Below are 11,858 nucleotides of genomic sequence, written 5' to 3'. Positions count from 1 at the left end.
ATGTCTTTAGAGAACAGGGCAGCCTAGCGGAAGAGCAACCGTATACAGAGTGCAAACGTCCGGGACATCACGGACCATCGGAGGACATAGCGGTCATGGCGCCGACGTCAATGGACCATCAGCTACTTCGCCGGAAATGGTCAGTACCAGCGCTAAATGTCACTCAAACGTAATAATGGCTAGCTGCAATCAGATCCCCCTCGACCAAGTCTGCCAAATGCACGGCCTGCCTCTTCTCCACCATAGTTTCCAGTTTTCCACACGGCTATTTTTATCAATCATGTTCATGATTCATTCAAGGACTTCATTCAATATGTATGCGGACCTTATCGTGTTGTTAATTTTTATTGCAGAACCAGGAAGATCTCTGCACGTCTGCACCAACTGTATAGGATGGTGGTGTGCGCGGCAGTTGGTTAACCCCTATCATGCAATGATGACATTGGTAAGAAAATCTCAGTTTTTTTGGTCTATAACGATGCACACTTCTTCATCTTTTTCTATAAGGTATGTATGACTGAGATACCTACATATCTCTAAAGAGCTCTAAGCTCCCTGTGTTGCGCGCGCTTGTGGTTGATCAGGACGTCGCTCTCACTGGGCCTACAACGCTTAGGCGGTGGTTCCTTTGGCTATGGGCCCAAGTCGGTTCCTCCGAGATCAAAGACTCAGTCTGTCGCACGACTCTCGGCCTACAACACATTGATCGAAGTCAACTCTCAGGCTCTATTGCTCTTGCACGACTCTCCTTTTCCCCTTCCTCTTCTCTATTCCACGGAAAAACGTCTCCGATTCAGCTTACCTCCGGCGTTGCTGCACACCGGCGCGACTTCGTCTCGGTCCTAGAGTTCTCTGCTGATTACCCGCCGCTGATGCGCCCTTGCAGCAAGACTCCCATCCAGGTTTGTCATAGCTCCTTCTGTTTTTGCCTGCACAGAAAACTCCAGTTCTTGATTCCTGGGTGATGCTGAGCATCTTTTTGGGGGGACGAGGATGTCCTCTGAAGTCTGGAATCAGCAAAGTGGGTTGGTGGAGTCCACCAAATTTTTGTCGTCCAGTCGTTGTTCAACATCTAGTGCGGGCTGGGTGATTCAGGTTTTTGCAGTAAAGCCTATAAGGTGCGGGATCAGAATAAAAGAAATAAATAAAAATAGAAAAACTGTGTATAGCACCCAACAAGGTAGCAAGAGAACTAAGATCATTCATTTTCATTGGGAAGTAACAGTCATTACACTAACGAAGCCAATTAAAGTACATCAGAAAAAACCGTAGCTGTTCTAGAAGTTGCAAAGAATTTAGAGTATGCCTATGCCATGTAGCACTGAGTTTGTTGTTAAGGAATTCAGGGGAATATTATTACTAGAGAAAGCTAAGGTTACCTCAGCCACATGGTAGGTGCAGTCTTTATTTTTTTCAATAATAATATTTGTAAATTTAGGGAAAATAATTGATTTTATGCTACGCGAATGCGGAGAGAGATTTACGTCGTTTTCAAAATCATTGTAAACAGCTTATAACTTCCACAGTATGCATCCTTCACTTCTTGTTCCGTCATAATTTGTAGCAGGTGTACCAGAATTCGTTTTGGTCATGTTGTTGGCCATATATATATGAGGTCCTGTGCGATGTTCTCACCAACAATGCTATGGATATGAACAAATCTTCAATTCTCGGCTTGACGCTGTAACAAACCAACGAGTAATACAATTATTTCTTCTTTTTCCTGCTATGATATCTGAATTAATGTGCACTGTCGATATAGAAATATGCAACCTCGATTCATGTTATTTTCAGTAGTCCCTCAATCCCTTTAGTCTTTCTACTTCACTAATATCTGATGCTAAACCATGGTTTATTGTATATGGAATTATGGATCAAGTATCCCTTATGCATGTCTTCTTAGAGTTTTTCATTATGTAGGTTATAGGCAAATAAGTTGACCTGCTAATGACTTGAGATAAACAATGTGCAGCTGATACGAAAACAAGCCTGATTTGTTCTCCACAATTTTCAAGTTTCCTGATTGTTTGTTCGAAGTATGATGTTTTTTGAGTTGAATGAATTTTTAATATTACACTGACATTGGATAATTGAATCAGATTGTGACAGAAATAATCATATGTTTAGTGAAAGTTAAATAGCTGCATGTTTACTGCATTCTGGTTGGAGGAAGCTTAGTGGTTATTACTACACGGTTTACCCATCAAAATTTTGTTCATGTACCCGTCAAGTTTGATAGTTCCTACCCTCCCTACTCTCTTTGGTATAGCAAAATTCAGGTTATATGTTGCCTTCCTTTTGTAGTTTCATGTCCATAAAAAAGTAAAACTGCTCCTAAATTCACATGTCATGTTCAATTGCAATTAGTTAGTATGCTAGAAGCCTCATAGTTCCCCTATTTTTTGTACCAATATTCAGGTGGTGTGCTAAATTTTGTGTGTCCACATAAAGTTGGAACCACTCCTAAATTTCCCATAACTTATCATGTTTGATCGTAGATATAAGGAGGTTAGGTACAGTCAGATATCATGCTCATGCTCTTATGCCTTCTATATTTAAAGGTCCAGTTATTACAGATCTATGCATATCAATCTTATATTTATAATTTTGCATAATGAGCATAGAAACTACAGATCTGTGCATACCAATCTTCTGTTTGTAATTTTGCAAAATAGGTTAGAAGCTTCGTCATATGTTTTGGCTATTATATTTATTTTCTTATCAAATATGGGAATCCAATTACTGATTTTGCATCTCCTGTCTTTATAACTTTGCAAACAGCATAATAATATATAAAGAACAACCACAAGATCTACAGAAATGGGAAGGTCATAGGTAAGAGGAGCCAAGAGACGATGACATCAGTAACCAAATTCAAGCAATGGTGAATATGATAAGCCAATGTTTCTACATGCATATTGATGTCACTTTCACAATTGTTAGCCCCTAATTTTGCTATTATGCCATGCATTGTGTCACTTAGTTATTTGTTCAGCGGGTTCTGCTATTTTCAGCTTATTGCAGAAAACTGATGCAGTATATACATACTTCGAAGAACTTGGCTCACCCTCGGTCTAATGTGTTTTCAAACCTTGCCATTTTATTGCTTGAGCCATAAGGATTGACCTTTCTTACGTCATTTTAATATTGGAGCCCCTAGAAGTTTGATTCCGTATCCAATACTTCATGGAGTATTCATTCTAATATTTGTAGATAAATTATTGTTTTCTTTCATCTATGGATCGATCCCACGAAGAGAAATATATGTGTACTCATTATCATTTTTTCTGCCATTTGATCTTCTCAGGATATTTGCAAGAGAAGTCGACCTACCCCGCTGTGAATGATGCTATCATGAAAAATATAACTAAAATTTGGCGTTACCATAAACTTTAGAATTTGAACATGCTAGACAAAAAAAAAATTCGTTCCTTCCAACAAACTAAATGACTTGGCACCTAATCATACAGAAATGTGGTTATTGATTTTAACTAGAGGCAAAGGTGTGAGGTCTCCGCACCATTTGGTAACAAGTTCAGGATCAAGCTGGGGCATGCACAAACGCAAACAAAAAAAAATGTCGCTGTACAAAACGGGCGCAGCAACGCGCGCACGGTCCATCTAGTACAACACTATACACCGATGCCTTATTATTGATTTTTAGTTGTTTACACATATTGATTGATTTGGAGGGCAAGAGACTTTGAATCATTGCAGGTAAAACTGTGTATACAATCAATTACAGTACCCCGATGGTCAAGTAATTTATCATGGATAATAACTGATCCTGTTAGAATCTCACTATAATCATTGGGTATGATGGTAATGCAAATAAAAATTGGTTCAACATACTCTTCATGCTGCATAGATGAAAATCTTCTATAATGCCCACTGCAACGCGCGGGGAATCCACTAGTATTAGAATATGATGCTTTCTAAATCAGATTTGTTTGTTACTCTTAAGAATAAAGGATCTAGTATAGATGAGAGAGACAATCATTGGATCATAATCGTGCATCAAGATGGCTGCAAGCGTGTGACCATTGAAGATGATGCTACAAGTGATGATTTTAGAACTTTGAAGCCCCATAATGATGAATGAAGACTTGGAAAAAATATTCAAGTTCCTACTTCATATCTTCGTCGATAGCTTGATATGGTGCTGCATCACCATTGTTTTTGGGCCACGCCCATGTCATTTTCGTAATATTTAAAATAGTCAGCTTTTGGAGTCCGTATCTAAGGAGGAAAACCCATCTAGGATGGATTTCGGCCACCCATCCCTTGGCTGGTCGAAAACCCTTCATTTCCTCCTTATATACTCCCTCATAGGCTCATAGACATGATTATAACTCAGATTTTGTTTAGACTATAAGTTAGCCATTGCTGCAACTTCGTGTTCTTCTTTTGAGGCCAACTCCCAAAATTAAGACCGACTATTCAGAATCTCACTTTTCAAAAAAGTTTTCATTTTTCATCCGCAATATCCTGATTGCAATATTAGTTTTTTACTTGTTCTCGATTTTAGTACCTTTGTGGTTAGGCTAATTGAAAGAACATCTCTCGGATTAAGTTTTGGAATGTTTAATGTCAATATATGTGATACACTAATGTTTGATGAGATGGTGCATATAATATATATATATATATATATATATATGTGTGGTTGTTTTTGTGTGGAAAAATAAGACAAAAGGCAGCAGGAACAACTTCACCAGGTCAGATAATCCGGGCCGGATATTTGCAAAATATCCGGCCCCTGAAAATCGGCTAAGGACTTTCTGGCGAGTGGCTTAGTACTACCTTGGATCTAGGACGGACTTTTCCCCGGATTTTTCAAGAAGCCGGATTTTCCGCGGGGGGGGGGGGGGGGGCGGGGGGATTATCCGCCCCTACTAACACCGGATTATCCGACCCCAGTTTTCTCCAACGGCTGGATTTTGGAGGGGGGTATTTATTACCCCTTCTTCCTCTTCCCCAAACTGCTCAAATTCCTGCCAAGTTCATCACCATTAGAGCCACCTCAAGAATCACAAGATCTCTTCCTCCAACCAACAAAAGCTCTTGGTCTTTGGAGATTCGAAGGAGAAGACCCCGATCTACATCTTCACCGAAGCGATTTGCATTTCCCCCTCATATGCTTGAGGGGCCCTTTGCTAGTGTTCCTATTTTGGAATCCCTAGTTATTTGTGGTTGATTTGTTCTTGTCTTTGTTGTATTGTTACAGATATTGGGAGCCTCCAATTTGGTTGTGGATGTGTGCCCCAAGAACCTTGTAAAGGCCCGGTTTCCGCCTCGAGGAAATTCCTTAGTGGAAGTGGGCTAGGCCTTCGTGGCGGTGCTCACAGGAGACCTGAGTGAAGCCTTCGTGGCGTTGGTCTGGCTTTCGTAGCGACCACACTCCTCCAAACATAGACCTACCTTCTTGCAAAGGAAGGGAACTACGGGAATCAACTCTGTGTCTCCGCGTGCTCCACTCTCAGTCACCTCTATCCTATTATCTCCCCTATATATTGCTTAGCTATATATTGCTTAGTTGTTGACCTTGTCATATAGGTAAATTCACATAGTTGCATATCTAGAGAATTTACCTTTGCGTCAAGCCTAAATCGAAAAAGAACTAAATATTGGTTAGCACATATTCACCCCCCTCTAGGTGCGGCATACGATCCTTTCAATTGGTATCAGAGCCTCGGCTCTTACTTCGCGCTTAACCACCTAAGAGTATGCCGGAAGATGAGGGTACGGAAGGGGTCGCGAAGCCGGTCTCCATGGAAGATCTCAAGTCGATGGAAACATCTTTGAGGTCCGCCATGGAAGCTCAAATGGAGAGTATAAAGTTAATGCTTTTCGGGCTTATGCCTCCGGTTCCCCCCACCATCCCCATCATAGAGGAAAGGGACAAGAGTGGGTTAGAAAAGGGAGATGCTACGGGCTTACCCTCTTATAACACACCCTTGGAGGGTGATCACTTAGACAATAATAAAACCCCCATTACCTCTCCTAAGGCAACAAGTGTGGGTGCGAGCTACCATGCTGTTGCGCCACCTTTCCGCTCACCCGACATCCCGGTTCTCCATCCTCATATAAACACTAGAGGCGATCCACCCAAGTTTAATGATCAAGATTTTGCTACTTGGCAATTTGAGTTTCGCTCTCATGTTTGCAGTGCCTCCAATGAACTATGGAGAATCATCTTGGAAGGGTACAAGCCTTACAACCCCGACAAGTTGACTAGAAGAGAAGAGGTTGACAACCAACTCAACTCCATTTCCTTGCACAGGATTCAAACTAGTGTGGGGACAAAGGACTTGGCCCTTGTTCGGAATTTCGCAACCGCCAAGGAAGCTTGGGAGGGCTTGGCCATAAGCTTCATGGGAAGTGAAAGCATGAAGAGAAACAAGTATAGTGCTCTTCGGAATCAAGCCGAAGGATTCATGAGGCTACCGGATGAAGATCATCAAGTCATGTATAGAAGACTTATCACCGTTGCCGATGCTTTTCGAAATGTGGGTGCCCAACGTATTGATGATTTTTGGATCAAGGATAAGTATATTGATTGCATGATGTCGTTTGAACCCATTGATGTCAAGACTCTCGTTGGGAGAGAAAGCTATTCTTCTCTCACCTCCCAACAAGTGGTGCACGAGTTGCAAAGTCTCAAGGTTCTTGAACAAAACTCTCACGATTCTCGCAATCGTGCCATTGGGATGTCAAGAGGGACCAACCTTGCCTTGACGGTCAATACAGTGGAAGAAGTGAACCCTCAAGAACCATATAGGACATCTTGGAGTATGTCCTATACGGAAGATTTGGAATACCACTACAACAACCACATGGCATTCCATGCAAAAACCTTTTGGGTTGATCCATCCAAGGCAAAGGAAGATAACATCAAGAGGAACAACTCAAGCGGGTTCAAGAGCTTGGGCCCAAGAGCAAGATCGTGCTACCATTGTGGTGACAAGCGCCATTTCATCGCCGAATGCCCCTATGAGCATAGAGAAACTCATGGTGGAAGGCTCATTCCCAAGGACAAGAGCAAAGATTCAAAGGCCCCCAACAAGAAATTCTACAACAAGAGTAAGAAGAACAAGATGCCTTCAAGGATTGTGCTAATGACTAAGGAAGAGTATTCTTCCGATGATGTTGATAGTAGTAGTGATGAAGAAGAAACTTCAAAGGAAGTGGCCGCCATTGCCACCACCAATATTCCCTCTTCATCTCTCTTTGAGTCCCCCAATGAGAACCCTCACATCAAGAATGCATATTGCTTCATGGCAAGGTCCTCCTTGGACACATCTATTATGCCATCAACTCAAGAAGAATACACATCCGAGGATGATGATGATGATGAAGAAGATGAAACTTCCAATGGATTGGTGGCTCTTGCTTCCCTCTCGAACAACTCTTCATCGCCAATTGAATCCCCCAATGAGGATATTGAAATGAAGGAACAAAGTTGCCTCATTGCTAAATCTTCTGAGGTATCATCCCCTAACCCCTCTATGCCTAACATATCAAATGCTCTAGGGGTTGATCATGCTAGCTTAAAAATGAAACAAGAAATCATTGATTTCGATGAGTTGATTCTTAACTTGAAAGGTGACACTAAAAAGCAAGTTTCGGCTCTCATGATTCGTCTAGCACAACTAGATGATACTCTTGATCAAAAATGTCAAATAGAAAGAGAGGATTCTCTTGAAATAGTCGCTCTAAAAAATGCCCTTGAGGAAGGACAAGAAACTATAGCTTCTCTTGAAGAGAGGCTAGAAGCTCTTGAAGCGCCTCAAGATGAAATTGCTAAGCTTACTAAATAAAGAGATCTTGCTAGGGCTAAGGTAAAAGTGCTCAAGAAGGAAAAAGGCCAAATTTGGTGTTGATCATGAGAAACTTGTGAAGGATCTAGATGAACTAGACAAGGCTCACAAAGCCTTGAAGAGTGAACACTCTCTCCTCTCCAAGTCTAATGAGCAATTTCAAATTAGGCTTGATAAATATGATGTGACTAGCTCCTCTACCCCCTCTTGTGATCATGCAAATCTTGTTGAGGAAAATGCTAGGTTGAAGGATGAACTTGCTAAGGCCTCCTATCCCCAAAGTAAGTTATCTTTGGATGATATTTTGATCAAACAATGGGAAGGAGGGCATTGGCTTTAATGCCAAGGCAAAGAAGGCAAACAAGAAGAAGGCCAAGCCCGCACAAGAAAAGAAGAAAGCTATCACTAATGGTGAAGCCCCTAAGGCCAAAACCATTAATAATGATGATGCGGGATTTGCTAACCCTCACTATGTTTTATTTAAAGACTATTATGGTGATGTTTATGCAAAATATGTTGGTACATATGATGGTTATTATGCTTGGTCTATTTGGGTCCCAAAGACCCTTGTTGCTAACAAAAGAGGACCCATTGAAAAATGGGTACCTAAATCCAAGAATTGATCTCATGTAGGACTATGCCGCCGGAGGGTCAAAATGGGTGCTTGATAGTGGATGCACAACTCATATGACCGGCGGCAAGAATCTCGTCAAGGAGTTGAGGCCCAACATAAATGATATCACCGTCTCCTTTGGCGATAATTCTACATCCGAGGTATTGGGTTTTGGCAAGGTTGTGGTTGCACACAATGTTACTCTTGTTGATGTCATGCTTGTCAAAACCCTTGGTTACAATTTGTTATCCGCTTCCTCCCTTGGCAAGATGGGTTTCGCCGTCTTTATTGATAAAGATATTGTGGTACTCTTGTGGATCAAGACTCTAAAAGTCCCTTTCGTTGGGTATCGCGAAAATAACTTGTATGTGGTGGACTTTTCAGGGGCCACCACGACAAGTGAGATGTGCCTATTCAGAAAGGCGGATGTGGGTTTGTCGTGGCATCGCCACTTGGCCCATGTTAATATGAGAATTTTGCAAAGTCTTCACAAGGGGAACCATATTGTGGGACTAATGGAAAATGTGTCTTTTGCCAAAGATCGTGTTTGTAGGGTTTGTGTTGAAGGCAAAATGCATGACTCTCCGCACCCAAGCAAGACTATTATCTCTTCCAAGAGGATCTTGGAGCTCTTTCATGTGGATCTCTTTGGTCCTACCACTCATGCAAGTGTTGGTGCGAAGAAATATTGCTTGGTGATTGTTGATGACTATTCAAGATATACTTGGGTCTATTTTCTCAAGAAGAAAGATGTCAACACCCGGATTTTTAAGTCCAGATGCCTATTATGCCATTCATCGCAATCCCAGGAATATTGTTTTTGCGAGACATAATAGATTGATATCACAACACATCATTCATTACAACACATAATTGTCTTACATAGAGGGATCACATGATCCAGTCTTAAAACAACATAGTTGATCTAAGGATCAATTACAAAACACATAGCGGAAGCGAAGTAACGGTCTTGTTCATCTGTTCCACAGGCAACTGTTGATGTCAGGAGTGGTCTTAGTTGTCGTAGACGTCCTGCTGTCCATCTTCCTCGTACTGCTGTTCCTCTTCATAGTCTGGCCATTTGAATAGCCAGGGACAAAGCCATGAGTACTTTAAAGTACTCGCAAACTAATACTAGGGTAAGCACTATCCACTATAGTAAGGGGGTGCTAAGCTCTAAGTTTATTTGCAGAAAGCCAATTTTAGTTCACAAACATTTAGTAGAAACCTCTTTATTTGCTAACTAACTCAGGTGGGAACATTAGTGTCATTCACACAACTCTGTTGTGATTCAAGTCAGAGTCACCATTTCAAGTTCAAATCACAAGTCACCCTTCACATGTCACATTTTTGAAAATGGTCTGATGACGGAACAGTATGGCCTTTCCAACCGTCCATAACCGTGGACACGGCTATTCGAATAATTCTACACTCTGCAGAGGTCGTACACTTGTGCCACAACATTAGCAATATTTCGTCAGGGTTAACTGGCCCTGATTTATCACACTCCGTGTGCGAACTACCAACCATAACCTTTCACTTACATATCCTAGTTTAGGCACCTCTCCCCATGAGCTTGGCCTCCCAGTGAAGACAAACGGTCAGCCTGGGAACTGCACAGGGCTTGGGCCAGACATTCACCTCATTTCACGTCATTTCACATCATTTCTTTTGTTGTAGAGGCAGCTTTCGGCATAACCCCGATGACGCTTGTTTAGAGGGAACCCATACTAAGATACATAAACTTCTAGTTAAGCCCTACCCATATCAGGTATTGTGGGGGTACTTGTAAAATTGGAATGGTATCGCATCCGAACCCAACCATCAGTTTTTGTAAAGTTCACCATGTCATTCACAAGTCACATTCACCTTCAAAATCTTTCAATAGAATGACTCATCATTCCAAGGTTTTCAAAGTCATTTCATTTCACATGTTCCCATCTAGAGTAGTCAATTTTATTTGTTAGCACTAGCAACTAGTCATGAGGGGTGCCAACTAGCTTTGATTTATCTAGGCTAAATTTGATGCTCTTGTACTACTCCATATCTAGACCAAGTGAATCATGAATCAAAAAGTAAACCTTGATAAACAAAATCAAAAGCTTGTAAGATAAAAACTTGGGATAGGATCATTAAGCATAACGTAAAGTGTGGTGGTGCCTTGCTCTTGTAGAGTTGTGCACTTAGCAAGAATATTAGCTTGCCTTGGTTGGAGTAGTGATCAAAGTTCTCTTCCTCTTCTTCAGGGTAGACCTCCTCCTCTTGATAGTCTCCGGTACTAGCGTCTAAAAATGAATACGATGTACACAATCACCAAACAAAACTTAAAGGCTAGACTAAGCACACACATGAGTCACACAAGCTAGGCTAGCATCACAACATTATTATTATGTTGGTTGACTTTGTTTTCTTCTCAAGAAAAATAATTTCCTCTCATTACAAATATTAATTAAGGTTTCTATTTAATTCTTTGGAGAAATACTTTCCTCTCATTGAATCTTGCTAAGATTTAATTTCCTCATATGATAATATATGAACTCATGTTGACCAAGGTCAACACTTCATAATCATCATTTGGGAAAATGATTTAAATGAGGTGAGGTACCTCATGCAATTTAATTCTAACATGGTAATGATTTAATGTCCTCAAATTCATTATGAGATCAATTAGACCATAGTTACTACCTCATGTTGATTTACTTGAGACAAAGATTTAAATGAGAAGAATCCATCTCAAATAACAATGTATGGTCACATGTTGACCAAGGTCAACACTTCCCACTTATTATTTGAGAAACATAATTCAAATGAGGTTCTATACCTCATGCAATTTAAATCCTATTTGATTTAATATCCTCAAGTGAGCCAATATGAGACCAAGCAACAAGGGTCATCACATTACTTCATACCACTTGGGAAGATGATTAAAATGAGGTGCTACACCTCATAGATTTAAAATCCTAAATTTGAAAATAATTTAAATGGGCTAGTATTGACTACATAGCAAATTTTTGATTCTATCCCATGATCATCTAAAACAACCATATCATATTTTTGCATAAACAATTGGAGTATTTGAAATGTGATTTATGAGAGGTAGAATCACCTCAAAATTCATCTTGGTTGATTTTATAAATTTATTTGAATTCTGAAAACTCTCTGTATTGTTATTTTTACTATTTAAATTCTACAACATATCTTGGTTTGAATCCAGTGGGGTTGGTTAAATATTTTCATAAGCTTTCTAACAATATAAAATTCACTAAATTTGGCTGAGTGGATTTCGAATTATTCAAATTCTAAGTGGGTGCCAGTATTGAATTTGAAGCCAAAAAGGATTTAAACGAATTTGAACTATGGGCCTAGGCGGAAAAATTAACGGGCCAGCCCAGTAACGCTTCAGAGCGCAGCGGGCCAACTGACAG

The 11,858-nt window shown here is 40.5% G+C and overlaps 1 long non-coding RNA gene across 2 annotated transcripts; it reads left to right on the top strand.

The window, feature by feature from the left end:
• Positions 1-597: 597 nt before the first annotated feature.
• LOC127306216 (uncharacterized) lies at positions 598-3,323 on the top strand. 2 transcript variants are annotated; one of them, XR_007854509.2, is made up of 3 exons: positions 644-902; positions 1,568-1,698; positions 2,782-3,323. It is a non-coding gene; the product is annotated as an uncharacterized lncRNA (long non-coding RNA). The 2 variants fall into 2 exon arrangements; XR_007854508.2 differs by having other exon boundaries at positions 598-902; positions 1,568-3,323.
• The last annotated feature ends 8,535 nt before the right edge of the window (positions 3,324-11,858 follow it).

This window comes from Lolium perenne, chromosome 6 (genome assembly GCF_019359855.2).
Source record: "Lolium perenne isolate Kyuss_39 chromosome 6, Kyuss_2.0, whole genome shotgun sequence".
In the NCBI taxonomy this organism is placed as follows: domain Eukaryota; kingdom Viridiplantae; phylum Streptophyta; class Magnoliopsida; order Poales; family Poaceae; genus Lolium; species Lolium perenne.
This window is presented reverse-complemented; position numbering and strand designations above follow the sequence as displayed.